Source organism: Podarcis bocagei (genome assembly GCF_964188305.1).
Source record: "Podarcis bocagei genome assembly, chromosome: 5".
Classification (NCBI taxonomy): domain Eukaryota; kingdom Metazoa; phylum Chordata; class Lepidosauria; order Squamata; family Lacertidae; genus Podarcis; species Podarcis bocagei.
Window position 1 is genome coordinate 64,292,549 of NC_138129.1, and position 13,200 is coordinate 64,305,748.

General features: G+C 42.5%; 1 pseudogene across 1 annotated transcript; it reads left to right on the forward strand.

Annotated features, from left to right (window-relative positions):
• Positions 1-11,335: 11,335 nt before the first annotated feature.
• On the forward strand, positions 11,336-11,761 carry LOC308587880 (general transcription factor IIH subunit 5 pseudogene; annotated as a pseudogene). The gene has a single exon. The product of its transcript is annotated as a general transcription factor IIH subunit 5 pseudogene (transcript).
• Positions 11,762-13,200: the final 1,439 nt, after the last annotated feature.

Sequence of the window (13,200 nt, forward strand, 5' to 3'; positions counted from 1 at the left end):
AGTCTGGGGATCTCTGTGAGAATAGAAGTGGATTATTGGGCTCTGTAAGCTTAACAACATTGCAGAGGTGCTGACTCTCCCCTGAAGATCTGTTTGTAGGAGCAGAAAGTTTTGGCTGTCTATCAGAATGATTAAGCGCCTTCACCTTTGTTTAATCCGTATATTACAGAATGCCTACCCCTATATTTGATTGTGTGAACAGGGCAAAACATGACATTTAGGCTGACCACATATCCTACCATACAGTGGACAGGTCTTTATTTGGAGGAGTGCTATATTTAAAGGGCTGTCCAGTCGAAGTCCAGTTTAAAGATGAAGAGCCATTAAGAGTGGAGAGCAGAAGCCTTCAAGTTGGCCACTAACAGTTAACACTTGGGCAGCACGCAGGTCACCAGATATTTCAATTTATTGTAATTATTTCAGAATTTGCAGCGCTACTTATGAATCAACATATGCAAATTTGATACAAATGTTTTCCTCTTCTGCCTTTTTTTAAATGATTCATGGGGATACATAAGTGGCCACCCTAACTGCATGGTAGGCGTGATGAAAAAGGGCACACATTGACCAATGTACATGTCATAAGTCAATAACTGACTTCTAATGGACCTCATACTCTCTTGCTGCTGGTGAATCTTCAGCTAAATTCCACAGCTATCATCTTAGCATCTGTCTGTCTTGTTTTAACAGCCACATTGCTTTAAGAACTACAGTATGTGTCTCTGGGCTCCTGGTTTCAGACTGACTTGGAAGTGATACTCCTTCCTTCCTTGGCTGATGTGCTCCTGTGAAAAAGGACCAAGTTTTTTTGGAGGGGTGGTGGTTGAGGTTTGCATTCATTATACTTTCCATTCAGATTCATTTTCACTTAATAGCACCTTTCATCACAATGATCTAAAGTGACTTTTTATATAAGAATGACTATTAAAGGAAAATAGGGCGAGGAGAAAGAGAGAGAGAGAGAAGCCAGCAAATGAGACATTTCTGTGCCACTTCTTACAGACATTTGATTCAACAAGTAATAAAGGCCAGCTGCTTTGTCTGAAGTGTCACAGCAGGGTGGAAACGAGTGTGGAAGAGGAGAGAGCTGCTGGCAAAGGAAGAGCTCTGCTGAACTCTGCCAGGGTTATTATTAAATGATTAAGTTTTCACAAGAAGAAGAAAGGCTGTCTGCAGCAGTCCCAATGGCTGCAGGATAAACAGCTCAAGCCTTCAGCCAGCAGCAGCAGGAAATGGAAAGGGGGCACTACCAGCCATCCTTAGGAAATGTGAGGTTGAACTCAACTTTTTTTAAAGGAAAGCTTATCTGGGCTCACCTCTCAGTCCAGACAGAGCCACTTGACTCTACATGTGCCCTGTGGAAGGGAGACACACAGCTCCAAATGTGCTGTGGACACTTTTGTGGACACAATTGTCATGAAGTGGGTCCAAGTACTGACTGATGTACTACACCTCCCTTTCAGACACTGCAGCAGTAAAGCATTTAAACCTGTTTAGCCAGAGGTGCAGTGGTAGATTTTGAAGTGCAGGAGCATCTTCAGGATGAGCACCTCCAGGGAGAGTTCATAGCCTTTCAAAAAACGCAAACGGCTGCATTGATCACGTGTTTGTGAGGGGGTAGGAGATGAATATATAAATTGCACATTTGTGTGCAGCATATATCGTGGTCATCCCCAATCTCATGTTCTGGGCTACAATTCCAACATTCCTGCTGGTTTGCCAAAGGAATTTGTGGTCCAACCTTCTCCAATCTGGTGCCCTTCAGATGTTTTGATTTAGCATAATATCCAATTTATTCAGGTCAGCTGGCAGTCATAAAATGGTAAACTGGCAAAAAATGACTTTGCATGTTGGACTTTGGCTGGGAAGACCTGGCCAGCCATGAAGTTGGCTGAGCTTGGTCCAGTCTTTGAGACTAGTCTACCTCACAGAGCTTTTATTATGAGGCTAAAGTGGGTTGCCCCACACCCATGCATGCCATGCTCAGCTCAAGTGCTCTGGCAAATGATCACATCACTTACACTCTGAAAAAGTGTCCTGCAGTTGCATCACCTCACATTTCTCTTCCATGACTACATTCCCGTGGCTTTCCACAGGCTATCATATATTAACAACTATTATCAGTACTGTGATAAGGTAAGGGAATAATCCTACTGTGGTGCACACAGTTCAATTTCTCTGCATAAATCATACAAGGTTATTTGCCACAGCTTTTATCCATCCCTAGAAAATGTGCATCACTTTTAAATGATTATTATAAATTGGGGGAGTGAGGCTAGGCCCAAGGGGTAATCCTAAATCGTGCTGAATAATATTGTCAGACATCCCTCCTTCTGTATAATGTTTTCATATTCCAGGACAAAGTAGCTCCATAAAGCATCATGGATATTAAATCTGGTTCCACAGAGCAGATCAAAATGTTCTTTAAAGGGTAATGTTTTGTTTAGCTGCCAATGCAAGATTTGAATTCAGGGCCACAGAACCCCACCCCAGACATAAACAAATACAACTGGGCTTATTCTTTCTACTTTTCATGTGACCGTAACTGAGACCATCTGTGTTAAGAAACAATGTTTTGCCAGGGCTGAGGAATTTATTACCATTGTTTTTAAGAATAAATTGTGAAATCCATTGCATATTTTAACCATAACAATATACAGGATGTTGCAAGTCTCTTCTTCTTCTTCTTCTTCTTCTTCTTCTTCTTCTTCTTATTATTATTATTATTATTATTATTATTATTTATTATTAGTTCTTTCTCCACCCTATCCTAAAGGCTCCAAGAGGATTTACAATAATTTAAAAACCAAAAAAATAGAATTGCATGAGGTTGGGTTTTTTGTTGTTTTTGTTTTAAATCCTCATAATGTTCAAAAAGATTTTTAAAAAGTAATAGCTAAACCTGATCTTACACCCTAGCCACAGTGATAGAAACTGTGATTTTCTAGCAGTTGAAATGAAAGGTGGTGGCTGGTATTTTGATAATGGTGACATCTGATGAACAGAATGAAAAACTTGAGTGAATGCACAGCACCAGTTCCGCAATGAACATCCATGTGGAACTCATTTCCACTTTTGCAAAGATAGAAAATAATGGAGACCAGCAAATGATTGATGCTAAATAGAAACAAATCCTGCTAAAAGCACGAAGTGCCTAAAGCGCCCTTGCAGCACTGGAAATTGACTCAAATGAGATTTAATGTTGGATAATTATTAAAGACTGTGCACAAAGTGTAATCCCATCCTTCCACAGCTTGAAGTACAAGGATGCAGAATCACCAGACCTCTTACTTGCACACGCTCAGCAAAATAGATTTCAGAATCATGCTCCCCACTTCAGAATGGTTTTCACTGTTTTCTCTAGTTCTTGTGGTCCCTCCACTTTTTTGTATTGTGAAAAAACAACAACAGTAGTGCTGTTGCATCATGGGATCATATCCTATCTTCAGCTGGTGTTCTGGTTCCTATATTGCTTTTACTGGTGCTTCAAAATGCAAGAGGTGCCTGAAAGAGAATAGTGAGTAGCTGGCTAAAATCCTACTACTATTTGTTTCTCACCAAGAGGTCAGATTAACAGATGAGGGAAATGAGTAGGGAGGCAGGGTTATTGGAGGGAGGAAATGTGCCCCAGGAAACCATGACCCTAGCTGACATGCAGGTCAGGGAGGTGCCCCTATAAGCCCTTTCTCCTTTCTCACAGTTGCAGGAAGATTCATGCAGGAAGACTACTCAGAGGCTAGGAATATCTGGGACTGAGGAGCAGTGGGGCTGTGAGTGTGGGACTTTGGGGCAGACATACAGGACCCCATTCAGCAGAAGGGCACTCAGGTGCAGCATGCACCAGTTTATCACATTTTGAAGGGAAGGAATACACTTTATGATCCAGAGAGGACCCTTATTCTCACATAGGACCATTAATTCCAAAATGTCATAACTATACTATGACTGAGAATTTGTACAGCACATAGTCCGTTGCAGGGGGTTAGACTAATGTCCCTTCTGTTTTGGTCCCTTCCCACTGTACAAGTGCTGAGGTAGACTAGAAAGAGAAGGCTGTATCAGGTCTGAGAATGAGGTAAAGGCACATTTAGATCTGCCATCTGATTTAATGCAAAGTAATTATAAGCTTCTCGGCATCCCTCATTGCATCCCATGTATATAGTCATGGTTGACATGTGTGGCACTGCTATTGATGAAGATATACTTTGAAAAAGAGCTAATTAATTCCATCTTAATCTATCATAGCTGATGAATCTCTCTCTCTCTTGTTACATCCTGCCTGGTTAAACTGGAAGTGTTTAATGCCTTGGTCAGAGAACAGCATAAGGATGTGGCTGAGAATATTGTCCATGGTTTCTTAACAAGCAGATGTGCCCAATGTAGCCTAACATTTCCTCAGTTGCCATCCTCATCATGAAACTTGTGAGTCATGTCTTATTTGTGTAAACATACTGTAAGCAATCTCTGAGTGATGTGAGATTCCAGGGGTTCCAGGCACTTACCCAGGGTTCAATTACCACAGCAGAGACAGTGGTGTCTTTATGATATATGGTTTATTCACAGAGATATACAACCTGGGCCTACAGTGGAGGGGTTCACAGCCTTAACACCCCAAGAGGACCTTGCTTCTCCCATAGCCACAGCTTTGTATTTGAGGAGAAATCAGCCCTCTGCCTTCCTAGCTTCTTGCCTTACTTTTAGCTTCTACCTCACATACTCTTTGTCATGGAAGGGAAGGTTCTTGAGAGAAGAATAAAAAATTGGGACTCCAGACAACCTGTTCATTAGGCATTCATCCTGATTCACTTGCGAAAACCTTATGATAGACTTGTTGTTTACCCACCCTTTACCTTAAGGTCCCGGGGCAGGTTACAACAATCTAATAAACAATATTTATAAAATTTAAAAAACTCAAAATAAGAAAGAACACAGTCATTAAAGAAAATAGGGTGGCTCCTAAAAAGACACATCTCAAAACCAGTGTCTGGTTTTATTGAGCATTTGTTCGGAATATTCATTCTGAATGCATCCTGATTTGCTTACATAGTTAGAGACCTTCCCATCGATCGATCATCCATTCCATACTTTTCAGTCTATTTCCCTGACACTATCCCAATTTCAAAAAGTTACTTCTTGTTTTTAAGTGGATTTGTTACATCAGGGCAAGAGAGAGCTTTAATCCACTTTAACTGGGCAAGCCACAATTTCTGGCATGTGCTTGAATCCATCCCACAGAATACTGAGAGTCTGGAGGTGACCTAGATTGCACCAAGGTTAAAAAAGAAAGGAGGGTTTTTCCTCCTCCTTCCCATAATTCCAAACACAGTTTGGTCCTGATTTCCCTTCCTACTTGGCAAGTAGGATGGTCAATGCTTGTATTTTGCTTTACTTAAAACAACAACAACAACCCTGGTACCTGGACAGATCCTGGAACAGATCAAGAGCTGGCCCAAGAAAAGACCTGGAATGTAGCCTGAGCAGGTTTTGGCAGGCTCAAGTTGCACCCAAGGCATTGATTAAAAGCATTTGAATGCCACCTTGTATCCAAAGATACATCCCTGACCATTGGCTATGCTGGCTGTGACTGGCAGGAGCTGGGAGTCCTACATCTGCAGGGCCACAGATTCCCCCTTGCTATTCTACAATAAAATAAAGAGTGGCTTCTAGTGGATTCAGAGGCAGTGGCCAGCACAAAATCTTAGTGCAAACCTGTGCATATCTAACCTGAAATAAGTCCAATAGAGTTCACTATACCTTACTCTCCCAGGTGAGTGTGTGTATTCCAGCTTTATTCTACTAGGTGTGGAGCTTTAAGAATAAGGACAAAAGGATAAGGAAGAGTGGGGCAAAAGAGGGGAGGAAACAGCCACCCTTTGCTTTTCTGCCAGCTGACTGGAAAGCAAAAGAATCCAGCCAGTCCAATTGTTGTTGTTTTTTTCTGGTTGGTTGGCAGCCATATTAGCAGGACTTGCCAGAAGCAACAGCCCAGGCTGCACTAATTAAAGAAGGATTTCTTTTTTGTGTTAGTGGGCCCTCCTCTCTCCTTCTGGAGTTCTGGGTGGCCGAGTCTCTGGAGCCAATGGAGCAGCCCCAACAGATTATCTAACAGGGCCAATTCTGGGGAAATTCAGAAACACAGAGGGAACCTGGCAACTAGGAGTTGGGGGCATGTGGCTAATCTCATTGCAGATAAGGCCCAGCATGAATGTAATCACTCACCCACTGTCTGCTGGATAGAACACAGGAAGCTGCCTTACATCAAATCAGATCAGTGGTCGTTTTAGATCAGTATTTCTACACTGACTGACTGTAGCTACCCGAGATCTCTCTGTGCGTGTTTTGGTTACGATAGTCTCTCCTAGACCTACCTGGAGATGGCAAGGATTGAACTAGGAACCATTGGCATGCAAGGCACATGCTCTACTAGTGAACTGTTTCACCTTGGTCACAACATCATTCAGGGCTGGCGATATGATTGGCCCTCCACACTCGCTCTGCTGCAGTTAAACCATTTGGGTATAAATATATAACCACTCCACCCAATATGATTTTCCTTGGGTTCCTCAGCCTCAGTAGCACACTATATTATTTACCTCTGCACATAGCTGAGTAGAGAACTATACCTCTTTTATCACTTGTGGAGGGCTAAGGCACAGCTCTTATTCCTCTCTCTTCTATTATTTTATTTTTAATTCAGTTCCTTCCATGGTAAAATGCAGTAAACGAGATAATGATGCTCTAGTGCAGGCTTCCTCAACCTTGGCCCTCCAGATGTTATTGGCCTACAACTCCCATGATCCCTAGCTAGCAGGACCAGTGGTCAGGGATGATCGGAATTGTAGTCTCAAAACATCTGGAGGGCCGAGGTTGAGGAAGCTTTCTTTAGTGTGTGAAAAGCAGAAGCATCTTCTGGACAGTGAAGACAACTCTGGGAATATTGTGCTGCAAAAAGCCTTTACAACTTTGCGTTTGGATTTTTGTTTTGTTTTTTAGTTTTGGGTGCCTAATTACCTTAGTCACAGCATGGCAGGCCCCTGGCAACCTGAAGTGGCTCAGGGAGGCTGGAATTTATCAGGAAGACATTAGTCGGGGCTTGTATACTCTCAAAATGTTTTTCTATGTTCTAGTAATCATATTTGAATGCTTTCAAATGCCTGCTTGCTTAAATATGCTTCTTTATAGAGTTTGTGAGACTAAACATGGGGAGTGTATGCCTTGTGATCCTTGGAGGAAAGATGAGATACAAATGTAATAAATAATCTCAGGAGAGAGGCTACATCAGTGCTCTGTCCTTCCTTTCTGCAGGGTGCTCTTTTTATCCACTCATGAATGATCCTCTAGTGCAGTGTTTCCCAACCGGTGTTCCGCGGCACAGTAGTGTGCCGTGGAACTTTGCCTTGTGTTCCGTGGAGGTGGGCGAGTCGGGCGGTGAGAGGCGGGGCGGCGGCGGCGAGCACACGCGGGACGGCGAGCGAGCGAGCTCCCACATCCCATCGCCGCTCGCTACTTGGCCTGCGCATCCGCTCACTACTGGGCCTGCCCCAGGAGGTGGGGTTGCGGGCATCACGCCCTTCCCCACGTGAGCGGGGAATCCCATCCGCCCCCACGTGAGCGGGGAATACCATCTCAGCCCCCGCGAGAGCAGGGGAATCCCATCCGGCCACGCCTCCTGGCCAGCCAATCGGCTGGCTGGAGGGGGCGTGGCTTGCCTCGAGATTTTTTTCATGAAACAAGTGTGCCTTTGCCCAAAAAAGGTTGGGAAACACTGCTCTAGTGAATGATTAACATCTTCCTGTTTCAAAGGAGGGTTGAGATATGGGTAATTTTCATACCTGTCAACTGGGACAACCTGTTTTCCCCCACAAGAGCATGGTGGCCACTTTGGGTGCCTTGCTCTCGTGTGATTTCAGGCCAAGTTCTCGCCCTAAAAAAAGTGGGGTTTGGGGGTCCTCGATCTCACTTGACTCACTTAAGTTCACTGATTTCCACTGGGTCCACTCTGAGTATGACATAGCTGGATAGAACCTTGTGAATTTACTTTTAACATGAATTTGCCTGCCTAAAGAAGACTGCTTGTAGAAATCACATTCACTTGGGACAGTATTTCGAGTTTCAAATGCTGGGTGGCCTGATATTTCATAGTCTGAGACATATCCACACTTCCTCTCTGCTGATCTCTGGCTGGTTTTTGGAGCAGATCCTTTTTCGCGTTAGAGCGTTGACATATTCTCGAATAATCCCATATTGTCTTGGCAGTAAACTCTGCTGCCTTGTGCAATCTTCTCCTGTAATGCATCTTCACACAATGGCCTTAAACAGATGGTTGTGACGTACCTTCCCCACCCCCATTAAGACATAAATGGAGTGGAGATACTCAATTACTTGATCGTAGGTAGACTGTTGTGGGTCACAGATGAATGGCTCTTTCATTTTTTACTCGTACTTACACCACCCACCTTTTGTCTTTGAGAAAAACCACATTTATATGCCAGTATTGTACTCTTATTTTCAAAAGACAAAGTTCCATCTGAGTTTAATAGGATGTCTCATTACCACATCCTGATTCGTTGCTCATCATGCACTCTGAAAAAGAGCCTTTGTTCTCCTTCGCATCTTTGTGCATCCTTTATTTTTATTTTTTTAGAAAGTTGCTAATGTGCATATCAAGAGGAGGCCAGCAGAGGGGGTGCGCATCTTCATGTCCTCTTCTGCATTCATGTTGCAATTAGTTTAATAAGACTAAGAGCCTTAAAAAAAAATAAAAAAATTCTTAACTGCCTCTATTGCTTTTCCTTCTTTTCAGACGAATTAGGTTGCTATTCATAAGGCTAGGGTAAGATCAGTGCCCTATTAAAGTACATGCCAAACCTTATGCTGGAGGCCAGCACTGCTGCTGTCACTCATGCCATTTTGTACATTCTCTTCTTTGCCTGTGGCAACTCAGACTATGTTGGCCAACAGCACATTGCCAGAAAGAGAGGGAGAGGGAATGCAGCACCCCAAAAGAGGACACATACTCACAAAAGATTTGCATATGCTAATGTAATTGTTTACAGTGGTACCTTGGTTGTCAAACTTAATCCGTTCCGGAAGTCCATTCCAAAACCAAAGCATTCCAAAACCAAGGTGCACTTTCCCATAGAAAGTACACTGGTACCTCAGGTTACAGATGGTTCAGGTTACAGATGCTTCAGGTTACAGACTCCGCTAACCCAGAAATAGTACCTCGGGTTAAGAACTTTGCTTCAGGATGAGAACAGAAATTGTGTTGCGGTGGTGCGGCAGCAGCAGGAGGCCCCATTAGCTAAAGTGGCACCTCAGGTTAAGAATAGTTTCAAGTTAAGAACGGACCTCCAGAACGAATTAGGTTCTTAACCCAAGGTACCACTGTAATGCAAAATGGATTAATCCGTTCCAAACTTTTAAAAACAACCCCTAAAACAGCAATTTAACATGAATTTTACTATCTAACAAGACCATTGATCCATAAAATGAAAGCAATAAACAATGTACTGCAGTCACACAATCAATCAATCAGTAGCTGAACTGGGTTCCACACAGTCACAAAAACAAAACAAAAAAGCTGCAAAAACAAAAACGCAAAATAAATAGCAAAAACAGACAGACCTCAGCGGAGCACTCAGAACAGAAGCGTAACACTCAAAACGGAAGCGTAACACTCAAAACAGAGCACGTTTGGCTTCCAAAAAAAGGCCACATACCAGAACACTTACTTCTGGGTTTGCAAGTTCCAAGTTGTTTGAGTACCAAGGCGTCTGAGAACCAAGGTATCACTGTAGATACAAATATGGAAATAATTACTGTAATTCATTATAGACGGTAACCAAGCGACTTGTGTGCCTCCTCAGTCTGCTGTCCAGGTGCAAATTCAAAGCTTCTTATGGTTCTTTATCTTTAAACTAGACATGGGCTGGCAGCCCTTTAAAGAGAGGGCTGCCCTCTGCAAAGCTGGACACATGGCCGTCCTAGCTCAAACGCACACAGGGAGAACCTCCATTCAAACTCTCAGGCTAGCTCTGTTCTAGCCACAAGTTTTCATACAGTAGTGCCTATTTTCCATTTCTAGTTTGATGGGAGCAACATGGGTTTTCATGTTTATTAATTCTTGCTTGGTCCCGTTTGCTTTTTCGAAGAAGAAAAAGATAATAATACCAATATTGCCATTCTTATGTATTTATAATTTTATATTTACAGTGCCAGTTCTTGTGGTTGGGATTCTGCAGTTGTGGGACCCAGTACTAAGAAAACATTTACTGCCTGTTTGAAAGGAAGGAGTACCCGATTCAGAGGTGAGCTACCCCCCACCCTATTAATATGCCAGTGCAGGAAATCTTAGACTTAGATTTTTTGTGTGTAGCCCTCAGATTACACTCTAATGTGTAGAACACTCATGCTCAGTTCGTTGAGTACAAGGCAGCCAAAAAAGAACCCAAGAGTAGCTTAATTTATCATTAGGGACCAAATCATTCCAAGTCCAGAGAAATTTGAATAATAGGAAATGTGGTTCTTGATCATACATAATATAGAACCTAGAAAACTATCTTCTCCTGTACTGCATGTGCTCAATATCTCTAGAAACTATACGTGGAACAAGGAAAGTTGTGTGTGTTTAAGTGTCTGAGCCAGTAAAAAAGCACAGACATTGTAAAGACAAATGAGACTACCTCAGTTTTTCTATTTCTAAAAGTTTATAACTTCTTTTAATAAAAGCCAGTAGTATGTATGTATGTATGTATGTATGTATGCATGTATGCATGTATTTGTTGTTCAATCTGCCATGCGATCAGCAAACATTATTACAGTGGTACCTCGGGTTAAGAACTTAATTCGTTCTGGAGGTCCATTCTTAACCTGAAACTGTTCTTAACCTGAAGCACCACTTTAGCTAATGGGGCCTCCCGCTGCTGCCGTGTCGCCGGAGCACGATTTCTGTTTTCATCCTGAAGCAAAGTTCTTAACCCAAGGTACTATTTCTGGGGTAGCAGAGTTTGTAACCTGAAGCGTCTGTAACCCAAAGTACCACTGTATTATTTTTGGTTAAAAGATGTGCACTCCGTTAGCATCTTCCATAGGAATGCAATTTTTTAAAGAATGTCAGCTAATTGAAGCGTACAGTATATCCCACCTGCCAGATTGGACTGACAAAAGCTTATTATAATATAAAATACCTACCAGTACAGTAATATCACCTAATTTGGGGTGGGACACAGCTGCTGCTTGACACTCCCATGTCAGTCAACAGCAGTTAATGGCACCATGTGAAGAAAGAACTCATATGCTGAATGGATCTTTCAGCAGGCATTTCAAGAAGCATTAAGCAAGGAGAATTGTGGTGGTGAATTTTGGTTGGTTAATCAGTGTGGAGAGACCCCATCCTGCTGTTACAGAAGTGCCCCAAGACCTTTAACAGCCTGTGTTATCCTGCATCAGTGTTCATCTCATAGAAATATCAAAAGGCAATGTTGCTGGTCATATGAAACACACCAGAAAATCTGTTGGGAAGATGGTGAGTGTTTTGAAAGGAATACTTATAGAATGTGACCCAGCCATGAAGCAGTTTCTGCTGTACTTGGATGAGTCAGATACCCTAAGGGAGAAGTTCGGCATACAAGACTTTGTGTTCGCTGAGATGGTTTACTTCCTGCAGGAGAGAATGGGAGAGTTAATGGACCAGACCTCTTTCCCTATTACACAAAAATAGGAAATGAGACTGAAATTGTCTGTGTCAACCTGCAATCAATAATGTCTAAAAAAGAAAATCAAGTATTTTGAATCTGCCTTTCATAAACTTCTGATCCATCAAGACAAACAAAATCTAGCAGCTATCTATGGTGGCTCACTAGGATGCAGTTAACCCGTTTTTTCAGTTCCAGGAAAAGCAGGAGTTATCAAAAGGTACAGTATTTTTATTTTGTTATATAGTGGTACCTCAGGTTAAGAACTTAATTTGTTCTGGAGGTCCGTTCTTAACCTGAAACTGTTCTTAACCTGAGGTACCACTTGAGTTGTGGGGCCTCCCGCCACTGCGTGATTTCTGTTCTCATCCTGAAGTAAAGTTCTTAACCCGAGGTACTATTTCTGGGTTAGCAGAGTCTGTAACCTAAAGGGTCTGTATAACCTGAAGCATCTATAACCTGAAGCGTCTGTAACCCAAGGTACCACTGTATTTGTTTAGTGATTTCTCTCCCACTCATGTAGTGCCAATGAGCAGCTTAAGAAAATTTTAAACCATGATGCCATAAAATTCAATAGCCCATCTTGTCCAACATCCTATTGTCATAGCAGGATTTCCACTTGTCAATAAACATGAGTTCAACAGTGCTCTCCCTTCTTGCGATTCCAAGCAGCTGGTATTTAGAGGCCTTCCGCCTCCAGCAGTAGAGGTAGAACATAGCATTGTGGCTAGAAGTCATTGATCCTCTATAAATTTGTTTAATTCTTTTTTATTTTATACCATAAAATTACAAAAGAAAATACGTACCAGTATATACAGTGGTACCTCGGGTTAAGTACTTAATTCGTTCCTGAGGTCTGTTCTTAACCTGAAGCACCACTTTAGCTAATGGGGCCTCATCCTGAAGCAAAGTTCTTAACCCGAGGTACTATTTCTGGGTTAGCGGAGTCTGTAACCTGAAGTGTATGTAACCTGAAGCGTATGTAACCCGAGGTACCACTGTATATTAAATTAGGGCTGCCGCATTTCAAAAAGTGAAAATCTGGGTTGCTATACTTCCAGATTTTCACGGACATTTCAGCAATTTTCACCCAGACTCTGTTTCTGAGGGCCAAATCCTGGCTATGTCTTGGAAATTCAAGACGCATGGCAGCCCTATGCTAAATACATCTGGGGAGAAATTCCACATCACTGATTGCGCTGGTTCCCACTGGCACAACTATTTAGTTGAATCTGGCTCATCAGATTGTATCCAATGCTAGGCCTACTCAGAAGAGACCATTGGAATTAATGTACAGTGGTACCTCGGGTTACATACGCTTCAGGTTACAGACGCTTCATGTTACAGACTCCACTAACCCAGAAATAGTACCTCGGGTTAAAAACTTTGCTTCAGGGTGAGAACAGAAATCGTGCTCCGGCGGCGTGATGGCAGCGGGAGGCCCCATTAGCTAAAGTGGTACCTCAGGTTAAGAACAGTTTCAGGTTAAGAACAGACCTCCAGA